Raw genomic sequence first — 23,560 nt, 5'->3', positions numbered from 1 at the left:
GCGACCACAGTTTTTCATCCACGTCTTTTTTTGTTTCGCTTTTACCTTTTTTTTTCTATTCTTTCTTGGCACGTTTTATCACCAGTTTTCTTTTTCTCTCTTCTCTCCACCTTCGTATTTTCTCTCTCTCTCTCTCTCTCTGACATTCACTATAGATGCTTCGTTCCTTTATATATCATTCGTTTCTGCCGTTCTTATTTCGTCTCTGAGGGAAATTTCCTTACACTTCGTTCTTAAACCATCTCTCTCTCTCTCTCTCTCTCTCTCTCTCTCTCTCTCAGTTTAGCGTTCACAGAGCCTCATTATTTTTTTTCCTCTTTTTTGTTGGTAGCTCCGTCCAGTTTCTTTTTGCTTCGTATATTTTTTTTTCTTTACTTCTTCCTAGTTTCACTTCAAAGGGCGTAGTAAAGGTTCAGAGAGAGAGAGAGAGAGAGAGAGAGAGAGAGAGAGAGAGAGAGAGAGAGATAAAGACTTTGTTTCACGGCCATGTTCACGCTGGTTTCTACTAGAAAAGTGATGAATGAAAAAAAAAAAACAAATAAAATGACATAGGCTCCACAGACGAAGACATCGTAAAAGCAACGTACAACAACCATCGCTTAAGATGACGACACTATCTGGAAAGAGAGAGAGAGAGAGAGAGAGAGAGAGAGAGAGAGAGAGAGAGAGAGTTAATAGTACTCTGCAAACATGTTCTCGCATACAACACGTGCTCCTTTCAAAAGAAAAAAAAATGCGAAGTGAGCGATTCCAAACATATTGTGTTTAAAAAAAAGCAATTTGATTTTGTTCGTTTATTCGTCTCGTGTGCACCTACCGATACCTTTCGTTTATCTTATTTCACTTCCTTTTTTTTTTTAATTTTTTTAATGGCTAGAGGACTGGTTCCCGTGATGCCTGTCATGCAAAAAATGGAAAAATTAACAGAAAAAAAATATCATTAGATAGTGTTCATGCTCAAGCCACTAGTTTCCCCGGTGTGCAAGATAGAACAATTCAATGCATACCACACACACGTGTGTATATAATATATATATATATATATATATACACACACACACACACACACACACATATATATATATATATATATGCACGTCTCGTGGAAGATCTTTTTTAAGGGCCACATGAAAATCAAATACAGACTCGTAAACATTCAAACCTTGTTCTTTCGCATGTCTCATATGATAAAATGATACATGTTCGCTGCCTTATCAAATGCATTAAGGATAAAAATTATGAATTTCTCATTTCAAGTTTTTACTGCTGCGACCATGAGGGAAGACATTGAGTAGTTTGTAACTGTAACACACACAAAAACACACACACTCTCTCTCTCTCTCTCTCTCTCTCTCTCTCTCTCTCTCTCTCTCTCTCTCTCTCTCTCATATATATAGACATACAGTATATATATATATATATATATACACACACACACACACTTACACACATTTGTGTGTGGTGGCATGTCGTATAAGTATACTCCTCATTTGCATGACATGATATATACGATACGATGTTATTCTACAATGGGCAAGTAATTTAAAATAACACAAAGTATCTCATGTAATTGTCATGAAGCACCTTTTAAAGTTTTTTGTTTTTTAAAAACGTTAAACAAAGACTTTTTAATTTTAATAATGCAAAAGAAATACTATAATACCAATAAACATATAATCCTGGAAAGTATTCAATTAATCAAATCCTTATGCGCAAAAGATAAAAATCTACTCAGATATAAAAAAAAAAATAAAAAAATAAAATCACTTAAGAGCTATTATCGGGCGTTAGAGTAAATTTATCGTGTTGACATCTTTCGGTAAATGTAAAAGGGATTTTTATAGGCATAAGTAAAGTGATTAATTATACATTCATTAGGCTGATAATTAATCAAACATTCAATTATCGCTGAATCAACATGTAATTTGTGACTGGCTGATAATAATCAATTAGTATTATTCTGTAGCTGAAACCAGGAATGTCCTATGAAGGTATTAGTATTTATATCGACGATTTTCATTAATTCACTTTGAATTCACCTCAATGCGCTGTGCACGGTAACTCATTCGTGATGCCAAAGAATTTAAAATTGATATATTTAATAAAATATAAAGACGTCACAATGTATAAAGAACTAATTGGGTAAAGCGTCACTATAAAAAAAATACAGCTAATATTTTCACTTAAAGTTAGTTGTTCTAACATACTACTTGTAAAGCATATCACTATTGAACAAATTTTGAATAATTATGGAAAAAAAACTTACCTCTAATAAAGCCATAGGTTGTATACCGCAATTCAGTCGTAATGCAGAAGACCTTACCTGAAAAAAAAATAAACAAAAAACTAATTTATTCATATCTGCAAGGTAATATGAGGCTGTAAACAGGTTTTGACCGCAGTTTTACAACCAATAAAATATCATCAAACCGTAAATTGATTAAAAGCCAAGGAGAGAGAGAGAGAGAGAGAGAGAGAGAGAGAGAGAGAGAGCTCTATGTGTGCTTGAAAATTATAATTTTACTTCTTGCACATTCAGACTTTTAATTCAGAATTTTTTTTTTTACATGGATTACATAGTCGGACAGAAGAGTATTTCTGAAAGACTGTTTGACACACGGACGAACAGATAAACATAGATAAACGGATAAACTTTTGATAAGTTGTTCGAGCAGTTTTGTCAAAAAGACGGTCAGACAAGTGACAACAATGATCAGTCGAACAGACGAAGTTACTCAAACGTGCATGCCGAGAAGACAGATAATGTTTATGGATGGATTGAAAGATGGACAAGCAAACTGTCTAACTTGGACAAACAATCATGTCTGGAAGACAGAAAGGCAGATGATTTGAAAGGTACTGAAAGAAAACATGAGAGAGAGAGAGGACAAATGAGAGAGAGAGAGGACAAAATGCCAAGACAAATGGATGGCGATATAAACGAATGAATAAAGAAAATTACATGCAAGAAAAACAGAAAAAATAAATTAAGAAGAGAGAGAGAGAGAGAGAGAGAGAGAGAGAGAGAGAGAGATTGCCAAGACAAATGGATGGCAATATAAACGAATGAATAAAGAAAATTACATGTGACAAAAGCAGAAAAAGTAAATTAAAGTGAAAATAAGAGAGAGAGAGAGAGAGAGAGAGAGAGAGAGAGAGAGAGAGAGGAGCCAATATGCCAAGACAAATGGATGCAGATATAAACGATTAAATAAAAAAATGTACATGTAAGAAAAGCAAATTAAGTAAATTAAAGTGAAAAAGAGAGAGAGAGAGAGAGAGAGAGAGAGAGAGAGAGAGAGAGAGATGGACAATGTACAAATAGATGTGTGACGATTTAAACAACTGAATGAAAAAAAAATGTGCATGCAAAAAAATAAAATTTAAATTAAAATAAAAACAAAAGGAGAGAGAGAGAGAGAGAGAGAGAGAGAGAGAGAGAGCGTTAAGGGTCACTTTGGTGAAGGCACGAAGAGGGGAAAGTTGAACCCTTGTTACAAGCGGCCGTGAGACTTGTGGACAGGTGAAGGGGCTGTTGGGGATAGGAGGAGGGGAGGATAGGAAGAAGGAAGAGAAGGAGGTAAGTGGTGTTGGAGGAAGGGGAGGTCGGTGGGGGTAGGGGGAGGATTTGAGGATGAAGTGAAGTAGGGTTTGGGTGGAGTAGTGGTGGAAGAGGAGTACGTGAGGGAGGAGGGGAGGGATGGGCTGAAGATTTTGTAAAAGGGGGTTAGGCAAAGTTGCTGGCTCAGTTTTGTCGTCGTTGGTGTTGTCGTCGTCATTGTCGTGTGTTGTTGTTGTTGTTGTAGTTGTTGCTACAAGAGGTTGACATACTTTTGTTAGTTCTTCGACTGAAGCAAAGTGAAGTTCAACAGAATGCAATGCTATATTGTAAAAGTGTTCTTTGAATTACGTAGATCTAACTTTGATTGAAGAACATTTATGGAATTTCTGGATCCAAATATTCTTGGGCCAGATAGTTTTCACAGACCCTATTTCTCTGGATGTTACCGATGCAATTTCAATACTCAATGGTAAGAAACAGGAGATCATTTCTGCCATGGCTATGCTGTGGGAGATAAATTCCACTACAAACTGTAAGTTTTAATCTTAAGTCCTCTATGAATTTTAAAGATATCTCCCCTATATAATAGAGCAAATATCTGGCTATATATATATATATATATATATATATAATATATATATATATACACACACACACAGCATATATATATATTCCGGTCACGCTCAACTTTCTCCGTCCCATGGGGTGTAGAGGTAGTAGTCATACCCTGGTGAGAGGAGGGTGCGTGCGCGTGCATATTCTATAGAAATATTTGGCCGTCATTTTTGACGGGTTGCGTACACTCGTGTAATAATAAGAATAAACCTACGCCGAAAGAGAGAGACAGTTATATGCAAGGGTGCGATGGAAAACCCCGATCTATAGGACATTACATAGGCTACAGCCTTAAAGCTTAGACCAAGATACCTTCATGTAACATACTATAATACTATATTCGGTGGTAAAAGAGACAGAACACGAGCAGGACGACGTCAAGATATCGGTCGTTCTTGGGAGGGGAAAAAAAAAAAAAAAAAAAAAAGAAAAAAAACATTGTACGTCAGTGGCATTTCATTTTCATTAACTTGAAACGAAAAATCCAGTCCTTTACTTAATCTTTTATAACTTTCCAAAAGAAATTGGAAATTTCAAAGAGAGAAAGAACGATGACGGCATCTGCGGACAGACTTTCCGTTCTCGACTCTTTTGAGATTATGGTCATTCAACAACGCCAGTTGAAACCTGAAGGGGTTCAATGAGGCTCTTCATCAATTATTCAACCATAAGCTTTATTAAGTCTAGCCAACAACGATTACATAAGACTTTTTTTTTTTTTAGACAAAGAGAACTTGTTATTGCAAGGTCTGTTTAAATCACAGTTTATATATATATATATATATATATATATATGTTACAATAATAAAATATTAAGATTGATGCTGTTACAGTACTAACTAGAAAAGCAGAGTGCAGACCTCTGCCACGGCAGCTTATTTCTCTAAACCGGAGTGCCTTTCCCAGAATCAATTGATCATTTCCAGCTCTTTACATATCAGCTTAAAATCCCTGTAAGTTTCATTGCTTTACTATTAAAAATATGACCGTATGGTTGATGACAAGAATTTGACCTTTTCCTTGACCCTGGAATCGGCCTTGACCTTCGACTTTAACATATATTAATTGGCGTGGATTTTTATACACTCAATTATGAACCAAGTTTGAAGTCTCTGTGACAACGAGGTCCAAAATTTTGGCAGATTACGTGAACTGGACATTTTGCTTGACCATGACCTTGATCTTTAACCTTGACCTTCCAAAATTTAATTATTTCCAGCTTATTACAAAAGGCTAATCCCTACAAGTTTCATTATTCTGCGACTAAAATTGTGGTCTGGAAGCTGGTCACAAACAAACTCACACACAAACAGGGGTGAAAAAATAACCTTCCAACTTCGATGGCGGAGGTAAAAACACAAGACATGATACCAATGAAAAGGTTTGCTATTGGATTTAATATAACTTATATTCATATATATATATATATATATATATATATATATATATATATATATATATATATAATGTGTGTGTGTGTGTGTGCATGTATATATTGAAACAAAAAGCATTTCCCCTAACACCGAGTGTCTTCAAAGAACACCACTGCATTTAAACGTCCACATCATCAGTCGCTAAGTACTTCTACACAGAGGGCTCATCAGCAGTGTATTGAACCCCCTACTCATACTGTCCCATTCCAATATATCTTGCAGGCACTCTGGATAACACGGTCCTTCAATTTAAAAGCTCCTTTCTCTACGTCTCTCCAACCCTTTTTATTCACCCCTCTTTTCTCCTAACAATCTTTCCGCTAATTTTGTAGTCTATTCTTTCCACAACACCAACCCATCACAAAATACTCTGATCTATCCTTTTACCTGAAGTTAACCTTATATACTGTAATCTTTAATCTAATCTTTCTTTTCATTATTTTGAAAGTTGAATTATTCTTTATATTGCAATGGTGCTGGACAAAACTATCACAGATCTGCAAGTTTCAAAGTCTTAGTTTTTAAGATTTAATAGATTGACTATAGCAACAATGAAAAATGGTATGCGTATAAATCTATCATCCTTAATACTTTTATGAATACCATGAAACCAGCCAGGAAAAGGACAGCATTTACAAGAAAATCAAAACGAAAATCAAATCTGACAAATAGAAACAAATCTATATCAACCGATTGAAATACAGCAAAAATCGAGCAACGTTCATCTGCATCAAACACAAATGGGGCAAACAAAAAAGCAGTTTTTACTCCCTCAACATAAAACATGCGACAGTGGCAGCAATATCAAACAAACTGGACTTCCTATGATGACAGGAGCCCCTTCAGCTCACCGAGGTTTACCTACCCCCATAGAGACATCCATCTCCAGCTAATTCATTACGCGCATATCAGCCACCTCTGATTGCGATAACTAACTGACAGACATCATCTGAACAGTTCAGTGTCATTTCCAGCGACAGTTATGGGTTCGGCGATGAAAAACGCCCAGCAATATCACCATTACGTTATTCAACTTATGAAAGTGGGTGTGAAAGTGAAAAACAGCGAGCGGGTGAACTGCGGGGATAAAATACAATCGTGATCTATCACATAACGAGGCTCCAGGGTTATTCTCATCATGCACAGGTTACCATGTAACAAATGGGACACAGAGACGCCTATGAATGCACTCACTCATTTGGGGAAATGAATGGCACTGTACATTCATCGTATTGCCTCATGTACATGTGTACCGGTATATATATATATATATATATATATATATATATATATATATATATATATATATATATATATATATCCCTTTCTGAGTGGTGATAGAGTTTGTGTACCGTCAGGGTCAGCAAAGCTGTACTAGTCAGGGCCACCCATACTAAGTTGGTTTGCTGTGAGCGATAAGACGATGTCTCACATCATCCCCAATCCGACAGTGGCCAGCGTGGTGATATGGCCAAACCCCAAACATGAATAAGGACATGTCTGAGGCATTTGGCCTAGAGTGGACTATAAACGTGTTGATTATATATATATATATATATATATATATATATATATATATATATATATATATATGTGTGTGTGTGTGTGTGTGTGTGTGTGTGTATGTATACATATACTCACATACATATAGTGTGTGTATACATGTTAGTTTGTCGGATACTGCAATTATGTGAACGATTCTGAAATTTTATAATCTTTTTTTAAATTTATGGAAATGTTAAATATATTATATACGCCATAAATACTTACCCACCCTTATTTTGTCATGTCTTAGTTTCTATCGAGATTATATCCTAAAACTGAATGTAAAATATGTAGGCGAGAGAGAGAGAGAGAGAGAGAGAGAGAGAGAGAGAGAGAGAGAGAGAGAGAGAGATCGGAACGAACAGGTGTTGAGTAAACAAGGCTGGAGGGAAATTTGTAAATGTTGACGATTGCGAGATTTACAAGAGAGGGGCAGAGCACAAGGCTGAGAATTTTGGATAAAACTGAAAGCATGTAACAGCTAAAATAACGTATTGTTTAGAGAACGAGAAATCAAACAAATAGCAACGATGATAATTTGAAGACAAGCATGATAAAAAATTACTGAAGAAACTCAAGAAAAGTTAGCTAAGGGAATACGTTGCTAATTAAAAATAAATGGGTGTAGCAGAACACGTGTGTGTTTACGCATTTTGAAGATAGCTCTATATTGAATAAATTGGTGTTTACAAAACCCGAGTGAAGTAGAGAAGAAGCGAGTTCCCTTGCAGGAAGATGTGTTCAGTAGCCAGTCTTTGAGGACATAGGACAAAGAAGGCGGTGGAGAGAGAGAGAGAGAGAGAGAGAGAGAGAGAGAGAGAGAGAGAGAGAGAGAGAAGATAGGAAAGTGCAATTAGGGTGGATTGAGGATTGGATGTGGTTTTAGGAAAGAAGGGAGACGACGGAAGGGGGTGGAGGAGGAGTTCAGTTGGAAGTGGAGATGATTAAGGTGAGAGAGAGAGAGAGAGAGAGAGAGAGAGAGAGAGAGAGAGAGAGAGAGAGAGAGAGAGCGAGCGAGAGAGAATAACGTTAATTAAACAACGAGCTTCTGATTTAGGGGTTCTGCTAGAGCAATTTTTACCCTACCCCCCACAAAACGGTCCCCCTTACCGTCGTTCAGATTCGGCTTTGGAAGTTTAGCGGAAAATATAAGAAAAAAAAAAGAAAAAAAAAAAACATCAGATGAACTATGTTTTCCAGGCCGGGTGATTTGCTTCGGTGTTAGCAAGACTGACACTAATACCGTCGAAGTCGCAACCTCGTGAGAGATTCTTTGTCTAAATAAGGCAAGACTATGGTGAGGAAAAGGACACAGAGTAAATAAATTATATGCGGTGCAGATCTCCAGGGGAGTTCAGTGGCACTGGTTAAAAAATAAAAGGTGAAAATTACAAGGGATCCTTCGAAGGAAAGTCATTTTTTTTTTTTTTTTGAGGAGGAGGATAGTTATGACGTAGGTGTCATCCTCATTAATAAATATACACCAGAAACATACCATTTTATATAATAAATTGTAAATCCATGTGATTATTTTTCTATTAGTAGTGGTAGAATTAATAGTGCTGGTGGTAGTAGTAGTAGTAGTAGTAGTAGTAGTAGTGTGCAGAACTATTAGGGGAATAGTGCGTTTTCTTCACTACAGCATGAGTATTGTCATTTCATTCAATATTTTTTTAAAATAGGAAATTCAATAAGTAGAACATATATTCACTTTCAATAATAACTCATTTTTATTGGGTGTATTAGCTTTTCGTGATTTCGTTTTTTTAAGAAACCCTACCTCAGAGAGAGAGAGAGAGAGAGAGAGAGAGAGAGAGAGAGAGAGAGAGAGAGAGAGAGAGAGCTCTGAAGAGATTTGGCATTGAAGTGGAAGGTTCCTGGCCAAGACACGTATGAGAATTACTTGTCTATCGATTAAGGGAACCATACATTGTTAAGTAATGATCCGACAATAGCTTTGGAACTTAGTGGGGGCAGAAAATTAGCAATTCGCTTTGATTCTACCGAATCTTCTTTTATTCTATGATTTTCTCACCTGTTTAGCCCTTTTTTTAAGGCATTTGGTTTACAAATACGAAAGAACATCAAATCAAAAACTATAGGAATCACGCGGCTTAGTTTTATACGAGGTTTAAATGGGGTGGAACTTCAGGGAGGGAGGGGCGGATGAAGTTGAAGAATGAGGGAGGGAAGGAGGAGAAGTGAAGGGGTTTTGGAGCGTGTGTGAATGTGGTTTTGAGGGTGGGGAAGGGGAAGGGAGGAACAATAGGAGATTGTGAGGTACGTGGAAGAAGGGAAAGGAGTAGACGAAAATAATGATGATAATGATGACGATAAGTAGGAGGAGGAAGAAGAGGAGGAGGGGGTGGAATGGACGAGAAAGATAATAGTGACTGTGATGCGATGATAATGAGAGATAAAGTTATGACCGAAGTGGAGCTGAGGGTGATAATTTGAGCGACGTTAATGAAGCCAACAAAAAATAATGGAAAAAGAAGCAGCGTTTAACGAAAACTTCAAAATCTTAATGATATCCGGCAAGTGCACTTAGTCAAACTGGTCTAATAAGTGATAGTTTACCGATAGCTCCCGACAGAGCACACGAGAACTGATGATCGCGATGGACATGATGATAACCGAGAGAAAATGCGGACGAGGAAAGCGATGCAGAAGTGGCAAGAAGAAAGTGGAAGCAGAAGATGGAGTGGATAGAAGAAAGGAAGGGGATTTTTTTTTCTTTTTTTTTTTTCTTAGAAGGGAGTTGATTCTTAAGGTGGAAATGTTGGGAGTGGGTGGGTGGGTGAAAGAGCGGGTTGTGGATTGATGGGGGGGGGGAGGTGAGGGGGAGGAGGAGCTTGTTCGTTGTGTGAAGTCATCCCAAAGTGATCATGGTTTTCGTAATGGTCAGGTACAAGTCTCCGTCTAGCGTGCCGGAGAGGGCCAGCAACGTACCATCCCTCATGGTTCCTTAAGAGCCAAAATAGCTTGTGCTTGCCTGGGAGAATCGACCGTGACGGCATGTGCGAATTAAGGCGTGTGGCGCTCAGGCCCGTCACGACTAATCGCGGTAATCGTCGGGTATTCCGACGGTGTGGTGCGGGCGGCGGGAGTTTCATAAAAGTGGCTGAGCGAAACTGCGGGTTACCGAGGTGCATTACCGCCTCGTGATTGTTTATTGTTGTTGTCGTTGTTGCTATTACTCGTGTTGTTTCCACATGCAGAGCATTCAACTGCGATGCCATCCATTCTCGTGCTTTCGACTTTCTATAATCAATCTTCAAAAAGTTGAGTGGTGATACTGTATTTATTATGCTATCTCAATTTAGTTATAATTTCTCGTCTCCGTCTCTATAGAATCTCAATACTGTTTATTGTTCTATCGAAATTCAAAAATATTCAAAGGAATCAACATAATAATAAAATATTTACTCATTAATTTGGAAGATATGACGATAAATGCATCTGGTACTGATTTACGCCATAGATTTATAAATTATATTTACCTTCATATACATTTCCGATGTTATAGTGTTATTGCCCATACGAGTAAATAAACTCATACTTCTCGTAAATTAACATTTTGATATACAATCGCTTTGAATCTAGTTATGACATGAACATTAATCACTCTCCACAACCTTAAACGTTGACATTTTAACCCTGCCAACACCGTAATAACTGAATTTACCCCATGCTATACCAATATACACATCTATGTGAACTTAATATTTTTGCTGGAATAAACATAGAAGTAAACAATATACTTAGTGGGTGTCCATAACTACACGCATTGTAAGAAAACAAATTACTGAAGTCTTCTTATGTTTGCCACATAACTGTGGAACCATAGAGATACATTAAGGTCTGGTCAAATCTAGAACATTGAAGCACAATTCAGGCTATTAAACGTTCGTAACACATTCTCTCTCTCTCTCTCTCTCTCTCTCTCTCTCTCTCTCTCTCTCTCTCTCTCTCTCTCTCTCTCTCTCTCAGAAATACACACACACAAACACACACATATATACATATATATATACACACACACACATATATATATACAGTATATATATACAATATTTAATATATACACAATATATATATATATATATATATACACAATATATATATATATATATATATATATATATATATATATATATATATATATATATCTCACAGTTAACTGGTACAAGTATTTTATGGTAAATATGACCCTACTTCTCTAAGTAACTTGAATCCTAGTGTCTAAATCTCACTCATATATGTCTTGTAACTGCAAACTCCTACTTGTTAACAATGACCTGAGTAGAAAAAAAAAAATAGTAGTTGGTAATTGCTTTTAATTAAAAGAAATTCGGACGGCCGATCTGCTTATAGTCTCTCTCCCAACAGCAAATACTTGACTTTCCACGAGCCTGGGTACTGAAAAGCCAGATCATTGTAAAACTTCTGTCAAAGTGTGTTCGTTTGTGTGTCATGCCGACTGCACGACCATGCCTGCAACCATTGCACTATCTACTTATTATTGCATTTCAAAGGAGAGTTGAGGAAAAGACTGCTTTACTGAATGACTTCGTGAAGCCCAATTACGTTATCTGTTTGCTTTAGGTTAGTATGCACTTTCACATGCAATGAAAAGTGCCTCCGGTATCAGGATATAACTTTATGATTGACAATGATTGAAATAACGGAAAGGATACGCATTCTCTAATATGCATATTTTTGACTATTTACATTTCAAATCAACTTGTATGTAGATCTGCCGATCAGTCTGAAATAAAAACGTAAATGAACTTTATGATGTCATTGCAATGAAATAGTAAAAAAGTTATTTTCAGTTTTGTTTCTAATGAAGTCACTTTCTTTTCTACCATTATATTGATCAAATAACTTCCACCTCCCCCCCCCCCCGACGACTAAGTCTTCTTTCGCACTCTTCCATTACTTCTCCTCCCCTTCCCCTTCCCTCCCCCCTGCCCCACTTCTACCAACATTAATCCGGCCCGACCCACTTCTTGGGAGACCCAGCACTATCACTCACTTCGTCTAAAGCCGCCACCCAGTCATCCATCTCATCCATGCATCCAACCTCCTCCCTCTTTCATTTGCCATCCATCCATGATGTATTTTGCTATTACGGGTCGTTGACTGGCTGGTGGGACATGTTTATAACCCTATCATGTTTTTTTTTTTTTTTTATTTGCGCCGTCGTACATTATCGCTTTACTCTTAGTACACGGGATATAATTTCCTAGTTTATTCATGAAATGTTTAAAAATTTATTTCAGTATTTTTTTCTATTATATTTGTACGATGCACACTGTAACTTTATTCTTATTAGTCTCAAAGCAAATATGTTGAAAATTATAAAATATTTTTATTTATTGCTATTTTATCTTTTCATTCTTTCGGTATTTTTTTTTTCATTTTCTATTTCTTTTTCTCTTGGTTTTTCCTTACTGGCACGTACTTTCATCCACCGGACAACAGAGAATTATTCCCACATGTACTTTTTCTTTCGCCGAGTCGCATAGTAAGATAACAGGTAGCCTGCCCACTTATTGCATTCTCTCTCTCTCTCTCTCTCTCTCTCTCTCTCTCTCTCTCTCTCTCTCTCTCTCTCTCTCTCTCTCTCAGCTATTCCATTCTAAACCCCCTTTAAGCTATCACCCACCCACATCAGGCAAGGGCACCTCCCCCGCCCCCAACACACACATACTCTAACCCCCCCTTTTCTCCAAACACCTTGCAACTTTCCCACTCTTTTACTCGGAGCCCTTACTAAGGCTTACACACATGTCTCTAACCCCCTTTCCCTTCCATGACAGAACTCTCTCTCTCTCTCTCTCTCTCTCTCTCTCTCTCTCTCTCTCTCTCTCTCTCTCTCTCTCTAAAAGGTTATTTGATTTTTGTCTTGCAATTTTCACTCGATATTAACTTCCTCTATCTTACGTAAAATTATTATCTATATCACCATTTTTTGTTTTAAACCAATCAATTTATAAACCTGTCGGTAAATTCTCTCTCTCTCTCTCTCTCTCTCTCTCTCTCTCTCTCTCTCTCCACTTTTTGTTTAAAACCAATTTATACACCTTTCAGTAAATTATCTCTCTCTCTCTCTCTCTCTCTCTCTCTCTCTCTCTCTCTCTCTCTCTCTCTCAGAAAGTCGATTACGACAGTTCTTAATCCTCTTTTCTTGTCTTGTTCCTGGTCCTTCTCAGTAAACCCACTCTTAATGAGATTACTCTTTCGGTCTTGCATGATTATTGCGTTTTGTTTACGACCTTGTACCTCTGTCTATTTGTGTCTCTACACTGATTTAAAATTATATAGTTATTTACTTTTTCAAGCTTGCATGATATTTCTCTTCCTCTCCTATATATATTTTGTACACAGTCCTTTTGCTTGAATCAAGCAGATGCTTGTACTCAGGAGTGGGTGGACTGGTGGGTAGTATCCTTGGAACGATCCTTGGGCTTGCCACCCACACTTTAATACCGTTCTTTTCATAATGAATACTGCTGTTATCTTTACTATCTCCCTGCGTCAGTATATGTATGTCTTATTCAGACGGACTAAGACATGCTGAAAATCTCAGTGCCCTGATACTTGTAATAGGGCAAACTTGCGTAGACGTCAGTCTTGGATTACCGATTCTGAACCCTAAGTAGAAGGTTGCAATAAAAGTAATAAAATATAACATCAGAGTTTTTAAGTAGTTGGCTTATCATTACCACGTGCAATGTTTAAAAGTACCGCAGGCACTGGATATTATGATAAAAATATATGATTAAATTATGCATCAGCAGATTAATAGAATCGGCAATAAAATTATATTTTTTTCTGAACTCTATTACAAACGATGGATATAACTGGAAATTGTATTTAGGTAAATACGCATAATCGACAACATAAAAAGTATATAACATCGAACAGTATTTCAATAAATAGAAACAATTCACTATATAAAAAGTATATAATGTATTTTCCTTAAGTGCATGGGTATATCCAACGCTATTACAAGGATGTAATGTTAAGCTGTACCTCAGTAACAACGCACTTATATGGGTTCCATACTCAAGTACGTGAACATGTATGTCTAAACCTAATACTCTTTTCAGAGAGATAAGCTAGCAAACGGTTTTTGCACGAAGATTGTTTGCTAAAGCGCATAATAACGTTTTATTAATTGCAATAAACTAACACTCATGGAAACACTCTATAAAAGTGCATTGAATACTTGCAAATAAAGCCTCCAAACTCTAAAGCATAGTCTTTCTAAGTGAAGGAGAAAACGGATAATAAACATCAACGTATATCAGAAACATCTAAGTAAGTTTTCTCCAAAGCAACATGACATCGTCCCTTAAACAACACAGGTAAAAATTTGCATTTAAAAAAAAAAAAAAAAAAAAAAAAAAAAAAAAAAAAAAAAAAAAAAACCGGTAAATGTCTGGTAACATTTATTCCAGGATTTTTACAATTTTAAAAACGGATATATTGACTTGAAAGAGTGATATTACGGTCACCAACCCGTAAAGGATAATAACAAAGTAAGTTAAAATTACGGTCGCCTGCATTTTAATGAAATGAGGCTGAGAACAGTATATTTTTACGGAGAATATTCCAGTAAAATTACGTTTTTTTTTTAACAGTATACATAAGCATCAATATCAATATTAGGCCATTGAAGACCACACTACTATTTCAAATATAATGGAATGAGAGATTTCCAATGGGAAGGAGTTACTGACTCCCAACGAAGAAAAGAGTGCAAGTTTCACTGTCCACAGAAAAATCTTGAAATAAAAAATAATGATCGACATCAAAACAAAGTTAATTATAATTTTCCCTTTAGAAACTGAGGCTCCAACTTCGTTGTTAGAGGCAGGATAAAAAATCTTTTCATGATAACTGTATGACCAAGCACACGAACGTAGACACCGCTTGATAACACCGGCGTTTGTTTGAGGATCCGGACGAGTGACCTTCCGCCAGGCAGCGTCCATTAATGCGTTATCGTGGCAATCTGTGAAACCAGGAATCTTATCTATTCAACTTGTAGTAAGAGAATAGTTAAAAAAAAAAAAAAAAAATCAGACAACATAAGGTTCAGACGCAAATTCTTAATCTTGATTAACATCGAAGAGCAATATGTAACATAAACTTTTTTTTTTTATGAAAATGTAATTCAAGATTTTGGAGTACAAATTTTTGTGTTAGATAATAATAATATTCGTAAATTAGGATTTGTTGAAATACTTCCCTAGTACCGGCAAAAATCAAATTAAAAAATGAAGGTCTGATACACATTATGTATGGCATAAAAGGCATCCTTAATACAAAGTTTAAATGACCTAAACAACATCCTTAATACGAGGTTTAAAAAACACGAAGACTGCATTATCATTGGACTCCGGGGGAGAGAGAGATCTATCCAAGAAAGGTTTCACCAGTCCGTGGATGATTAATTACCTCGGCGAGGCCCTTCCCTGTGTTACCCTCGACATTACTTTTGTAAGTTTTTTAAAGGAATGATGTTCTGCATGACTTCGGAGCTCAATATACAGTGGCCCGTACTGGGGTCGCTGAAATGACGGGTAGACTTGCATTTATTATTATTATTATTATTATTATTATTATTATTATTATTATTATTATTTTTATTTTTATTACTCGCTAAGCTATAACACTAGTTAGAAAAGCAAGATGCTATAGGCCCATGGGCTCCAACAGGGAAAATAGCCCAGTGAGGAAAGGAAACCAGGAAGAATAAAATAATTTAAGAACAGCAACAAAATTTAAATGAATATTTCCTATATAAACTATAAAAACAACAAAACAAGAGAAGAGATATTAGATAGAATAGTGCGCCTGAGTGTAGCCTCAAGCAAGAGAACTCTAACCCAAGAGACAATGGAAGACCATGGTACAGAGGCTATAGCACTATCCCAGACCAGAGAAATGGTTTGATTTTGGAGTGTCCTTCTCCTAGAAAAGCTGGCCGAATCGGACCAAAATTTAGGTACTGGTCAAGCATATACATGTACCGTTTAATTTTCACGGCGGCGATGAGAGAGAGAGAGAGAGAGAGAGAGAGAGAGAGAGAGAGAGAGAGAGAGAGAGAGAGAGAGATACAAATTATATCAACTATGATTTAAATAAAGTATAAGAAATTTCTTTGAGATACAGATGATCCCACCATAAAGGCCCATGGAAAGCTTTCCACTCGATCAAAGAATCGTAAGCTATGTGGTAACTAGGCTTTTTTCCCCGTTACACTTTCTTCACTTTCTTTTATTAAAAGAGTAATTTTCCTTATCATACATTACATCCTTCACACACTGTCGACTTAATTACAGTAGCATTGCGTTTCTGGTAGAGCCCATTCCTTGTCGTCCTCAAACTCCACCCTTATGACGCCCTAAAAATCAATCTCCTTTTCTCTCCCTCTCAATAGTCTACTTCTCTCCCTCTCTCCCTCCTTCCCCTCCTATTCTCAGTCTTACTTCCAATCTCCTCTCTCTCACTTACCCTTCTAATGTCAATCAATCTTCCAATCACACTTCCAGAGTGCCAGGCCAGTTGGTGCTCTCTCTCTCTCTCTCTCTCTCTCTCTCTCTCTCTCTCTCTCTCTCTCTCTCTCTCTCTCTCACCCACTACCCAATTTGGAGGACTTCTGAAGTAATTTTGAAGGCCGACAGTCAAAATGATGAATACAGTAACAGAGTTGAAAATAATACCGAAAACTAGTACAAACACTTTCCTGAAGTGTGCAAAAAATTGTATATATATATATATATATATATATATATATATATATATATATATATATATATATCACACATATATATATACATATATATATATATATATATATATATGTGTGTGTGTGTGTGTGAGTATGATTTTGTGTACACCATATATATCATAATTCTATCACTTACATTCGTTATTTTTTTTTTTCAAATAACCATAATTACGTTTAAACATCAAATTCACTTATGCCAAGGGATCACAGACTCCATAGCAAAATTCTTTCTATAACTACTTCTGCCCGATCGCAAAGGGATTCGAACCTTAGCGCCGAGTAGAAAGATATTTTATTATTATTAGTAGTAGTAATATTATTATTATTATATATATGCATATATAATATATATATATATATATATATATATATATATATATATATATATCAAGATAGAACAATGATAATGTAAATGAAACCGACTGTTGACAAAATTAACCAAAGAATTATATTTTTGGCCTTAAAAGATTATCAAGCAATCGCCTATCCGACTCAAAATAATGTAGGTGATTTTTCAACTACATGTTTTGATCCTTGTGTACTTTGGACACTCGGAACTGATCAGAACTGACTTCTATCGTGCGATTTCAATTGGTAATGTCTAGTTTTCTATACATAAATATGTGTAAATGATATTGTTGGCAGTAACTATGCATACGCAATCAGGCTATAAAAGATTCGGTAAAGGAAAATTATGTGGATCTTTTCCTGCCGCTATTTGCTTTGGAAAAACTTTTTCCATTTCATCAGTATACTCCATGAGTGCATTATTAAGGTAAAAACTCGAATTTTCACACTCTTAACGTAATTCTTAGTTATTGGCTATAATGCTACGCATATATATATTTTATTCCAAGATAAAACACTGAATAAAATTTAACTAACCCAACATCTCTATTACATGGATTTAAACAAATAAAAATAACCAAAACACCGTATGTCTCACAAGGTGTGAAAACTACGCCTATAAGAAAAATAAAAAGTTTTCGAGATAAACATCTGCCAATTATCATTCCGCATGCAACAGCAAATTTAAGATGCCTAAGTTAAAAAGAAGGAAAAAAATCCTAAATTTTTTAGATTCTTATCTTGAATGCTTTTTATAAACTTGGACGACTATTCTCATTTAAGTCACGAGTGATTTTTTTTTTCTTTGTTTCTTAACCAATAATCTAAAGTTGAGTTGCCGAAACTTTCATGGTCACGTGACGGATGATGGTGGAGGCCATATTGAAAGAAGGCAAAGGAAGATTGGGAAAATAAAAGCTTGTTCTCTTAGCGACGGTAGAAGAATATGACGAGGACTACTCGTAGTGCTTGTGTACCGATGTATAGTGTATAGGCCTAATATAGGCTATTGTTACTTTTAACAAAAACAATAAATACGAAGATAGATGAACACGTAGAATGCAATTAAAATAAGTTACGTACCAGAAACAGAATCATCAGAAAAGATCGTTCCTGCTGTACCTATTACATATTTATCTACTCTCATATATATATATATATATATATATATATATATATATATATATATATAATATATATAACACATATATAATGTATGTATATATATATATATATATATATATATACATACATACATACATACATACATACATATACATATATGCGAGTAGATAAATATGTATATGTATATGTATATATATATATATATATATATATATATATATATATATATATATATATATATATTAATACTGGGATACAAGGTCAACGATGAATAGCCAGAGGAAGCAAGTTTCGCTGGGTTAGTCGGAACAATAGTTATGAAACGAACGAATTTTATGAACCAAGTAAAGTCTTCGTCAATATGGAGGAAAAAAAAATAGGAGCGTCCACGCATAAATTTTCATGGTATCGTCTCAATATTGTGACCTCTGTTCTTCTTGACGAGACAGAAAAAACACGAAATGAATTTCTAAAAAAAAAAGAAAAAAAAGTTATTTTAAAAGAGAAAAAGGTGTTAGGGAAGGGGAAACGAAACAATGGCGAGGGAAGAAGAAAAGGACAGGAAGGACGAAGGGGAAATAAGAGAAAAGACGATTCAGAAAGGGCGGCTAGTCTGTAATTTTCGTAATAGTACGGCTGTACCCCGGAGCTGTTACGAACTGTCACACAGGTGTATGTGTGTGTGTGTGTGTGTGTGTGTGTGTCAGACTGACCTTCATTGACTTGGGAAATCATTCAAGATGGGACTGAAAGACGTGAAATAGATAATAAACGTTCTATATGTAACTATGGTTTTGGGGCTAATTCTGCATATATCGATACCAATAGGGGAAAGATTAATCACCTGCCAATCTTAAAACTTTTCTTGTCTTCACTGCAATTAGCCATTTATTTTTCTCTTCTCCCTTTTCAGGGGTGGATTGTTATGTGTCCTTACAACGGGATTGCCCCAAAAGCTAGCGTTTATGCGGGTAGAGATCAAACTGAATTTCACAATATTCCCCCAGGTTCGACCGTTAACTTACACACACACACACACAAAAAAAAAAAGAGGATAATAGAAAATACATTAGATTCCTGAAGATAAAAAGGAAAGTCCTCAATAAAATAATAATACGCAAATTAATTAAAACTATAAAATACGTAATCACAAGGAAAATAATTTATTTCATATAGAACATAGCTGCAAGGATATTCAAGAAATTAGAGAAATGTGAAACAATAATAATTTACCCTTTTACATTTTGGAAACTGTGTATTCATTTTCACTGAAATATACATTAACGTTAGAAAAAAAAATTATTACATAAAGTGTAGTGAAATCATTCTCTTTTGGACAACAGAAACAAGCCTACGTTCTGAAGGTTAAGTCGTGTCCGAACTTCAAATAATGTTGTCAAATTATTGGCTTATACGGAAATACATATATAATAAAATGCAAACCAGATTAATGTTATATCGTGCGTATGTATTGTTCTTATACAACTTACACTCAGTGTAATGGTTGGGGATAGCTTTATAAGCAGATGGGCATCATGATTACTAATAAGAACAAATATTCATATATCTTTATTTTATTTTACAAATAGGCATCCTATTTATAAATACGTGCGTAGTAAATCAGCTATTTTTTTTTCTAATGAGCATGTACTTATGTTGAATAGATTTTGTTTCTATAAAAAAAATTTTACTGATTTTTTTTTGTTTTTTTTTGTAAATAAAAAACATCATTGGTGCAAATTACTTTACCCGTTGATTCTCAGACGACTAATGCCCTCAACTACGTGTTTTATAATTAGCTTTGGCAAAGAACGACCAATGGCACTGACATAAAGTGGTCTTTTCCATTTAAGGACGAGTTAGACGGTAAATATTTGTCGGTGAAAAAAAGGCGTCCAGTTTATGAGCACGAACAAATTATTATTTACATTTTCATAGATGTTAATGTCTAATAACAAAACATCACTTATAATTTACCCCATAATATTACTTACTCTGTATGACAAAACAGAACTTACAGTTTAAATCAAATTATAATTCGAAATTGAAAACTCAACATAACCTATAATTTATTGACTTTCTGTAGTTAGTAGTGAACCTACAATAACTGTTACGGTAAGATCCCATTTGCACTGCCTCGTGGACGCAAACATTTCATCAACACACGAAAAAGTTAGGTTTTGGAGATATCTCCAAATGAAGGTGCAGACGTATATGCAAAGTTGAAAAAGAATGAAGTGTAAATGCAGTTCAATTTTAGAGGTTTATGGGAGTAGGCGTAGGATTTACCAAGGACCAAGTAGGGATATGGACTCATTTCCACAGAGGTGCATGATGGGTCAACGTTTCGTGTTCCCTCCCGGAGATTTTTTTTTTTTTCAAATCGTTATATTTTTTTTTCTTTTCTTTACGTATACTGCTCCTTAGCGTGTTACATGCTCCTCGACGGCAAGGTGTGCTCCCCTGCAAGCATTGATTTAGCCCAGCGTATGTTATTAAGTGCGAGAAAACGTCAGGTAAGTATCTCAAACGAGTGCTACGATGGTCACGGCTTTGCCATCTGAATTTCGCCCCCTCATCGACGTCTGTTCATTCGTCTATGTTGGTTGGCCAGTAGATGACCGGCGTCCATGGCCATATTGGTATAACGCAAGATTTTAGGATTGAATCAACCAATTGCCTTTTAATACAGACACTAGATGTGTCCCTGAAAGCATATTCACGTCTCGCACAGGTGTGTCTTCGGGAGCAAGTGGGGGCGTACTTAGAACAGGTGTTTTTAATACTTGTTAGCATCAGATTTGTAACAACACTATTATCGTTAAGTAAAATTCATTGGCTATTATACTCAACAACAACAATAATAATAATAATAATAATAATAATAATAATAATAATTTTCTTAGTTTGTTAATCCATCGTCTTCTCTTCCTTCCCCTGCCTCATCTGGAATAGCTAGGGACTCATTCTATTATTCTTAATGTCTATCTATTATCTATCATTCTCATTATTATGTTTTGCCTATGTCCAATTCTTTTTCTTAAATGTTGTTAGAATATCCACTAGTTTAGTTTGTTCTCGTATCCATTTTGCTCCTTTTTCTGTCTTAGTGTTATTCCCATAATTATTCTTTCCATAGCTCTTGAGTTGCGTCTATCTTATGTTCTAAGTTCCTGATGTTAAAGCTAATATCAGTAGGACCATCTGACTAAATACTTTTCTTTTTAGAGAAAGTAGCATTTTACATTTCATATCATTTTGTTTTTCAAAAGCTCTCCACCCCATGTCTATTCTTCAATTTCGGTCTCACGTCCTGGGGAAACACTATTTGTCCTAAGTACGTATATTCGTTACCAATCTCTAAAGGTTCATCCATAATCCTTATTTGTTGTCTATCTGCATTTTCGTTTAATGTCATCTTAGTTTTACTCATATTCATTTTCAGTCCTACCTTTCTGCTTTCTCTATTCAAATCTTCTATCATCTTTTGCGATTCCTCCTACGTTTCACTAAACAGAACTATCTATCTGCAAATCTTAAGTTCCTAGGGTAGCCTATTCCCCATCAATGTTAATTCCTACATTTTCCCAATCCAAATTCTTAAAAAAAAAAACTTTTCTAGGCATGCTGTGAATAATTCTAGCCTCAATCCTTTCTCAACTTAAAAGTTTCTCGCTATCTTCATGTAGTATTAGGATTGCTGTACTGTCTATCTCGTATAGATATCGTCAAGTGTTCTAACAAAAGATTCATCTATTCCTTGTCTTTGAAGGGCTTTCATTACTTGTGAAGTTCTGACAGAATCAAAAGCTTTCATATAGTCTATAAATGCCCTACATAAATAAATGCCCTACATAATGATTTATCATACTCTGTTGATTTTTCTGTTCGCTAGTTAATTACCTGGATATGGTTAGTCGTTGATTACCAGCTTCTAAACACTGGTTGATTAAAGTCTAGCTCTCTTTTTAATCGGCCTCATATGATCTTTGAAAATATTCTTTATATTATAAAGTTATCAGGTGCTTAATTTCCAGGTCTTTTGCTTCTAACTTTTCGTGAATTACTGTAATGATAAAGTTATCCCAAGCTGTAGATATAGAGCATTCTTGCAGACATTTTGTGTATACGTCAGCGAGTTTTACTACTATGAAATCTCCTCCACCTATTATTCAATCAATTGCTAGGCCATCTTCTTCTGCTGCTTTGCCTTTTTTAATGCCATTAAATGCTTTCTTTACATATCCTACTGTTACTTTTGGTACTGGCTCAGGTGTTTCATTAATTGTCTTGGCAAAGTTACTTCTTATATCAATACTGTATGGTACTGTATAGAAATCCTTTGCTAATTTTATCATTCCACTGTTAGCGCCTTGTTCCAAGTTTTCTTTTTACTAACTTGATGCTTCTTCTTTTCTTTTTAGTGTTTCCTCAATTTTGGTTTGTTTATATATATATATATATATATATATATATATATATATATATATAATGTAGGATCGAGAGAGAGAGAGAGAGAGAGAGAGAGAGAGAGAGAGAGAGAGAGAGAGAGAGAGAGAGAGATTAGTATTGCCCTAATTTTGAAGGGCTTCCCGTCTGACGTGAAAGATGAAACGAGAGCCTTTGGTACTTTGCCTTTTGGCTCCTAAATCCAGGTTACTTTTGTGTTGTTATTTCCGGGGTAATTTCTCTCGTCTTCTTATTGTTTAGAAATAGATACTATGAAGACAATTATATATATATATATATATATATATATATATATATATATAGCGAGTGCATAGCTAATGTTCATGGAGTCTTATCATATGAATTTCCAGTGAACAGCGGAGTACTCCAAAGGAATGTGTTGTCACCTATGTTGTTTATCCTCCTCATGGGTGTTGTAATGCGTAGAACAGTCGGAGATGGTGGAGAAGTATTGGACTGGATTGGAGATAGGAAATTAGCAGACCTAGAGTATGCTGATGATGCTGTCCTTGTTAGCAGAACCCAACAGGGTTTGAAATGCTTGCTTACCAATATGCATGAAATATCACACGAGGATGTTCTCAAGATAAATAAAAGAAAGACAGAGATGATGAGAACGGAATATGCGATGGAAGATGAAATGTCATTGGA

This window comes from Palaemon carinicauda, chromosome 45 (assembly GCF_036898095.1).
Source record: "Palaemon carinicauda isolate YSFRI2023 chromosome 45, ASM3689809v2, whole genome shotgun sequence".
NCBI lineage: Eukaryota > Metazoa > Arthropoda > Malacostraca > Decapoda > Palaemonidae > Palaemon > Palaemon carinicauda.
The sequence above is the reverse complement of the archived record's forward strand: the minus strand, read 5'-3'. Positions refer to the sequence as shown.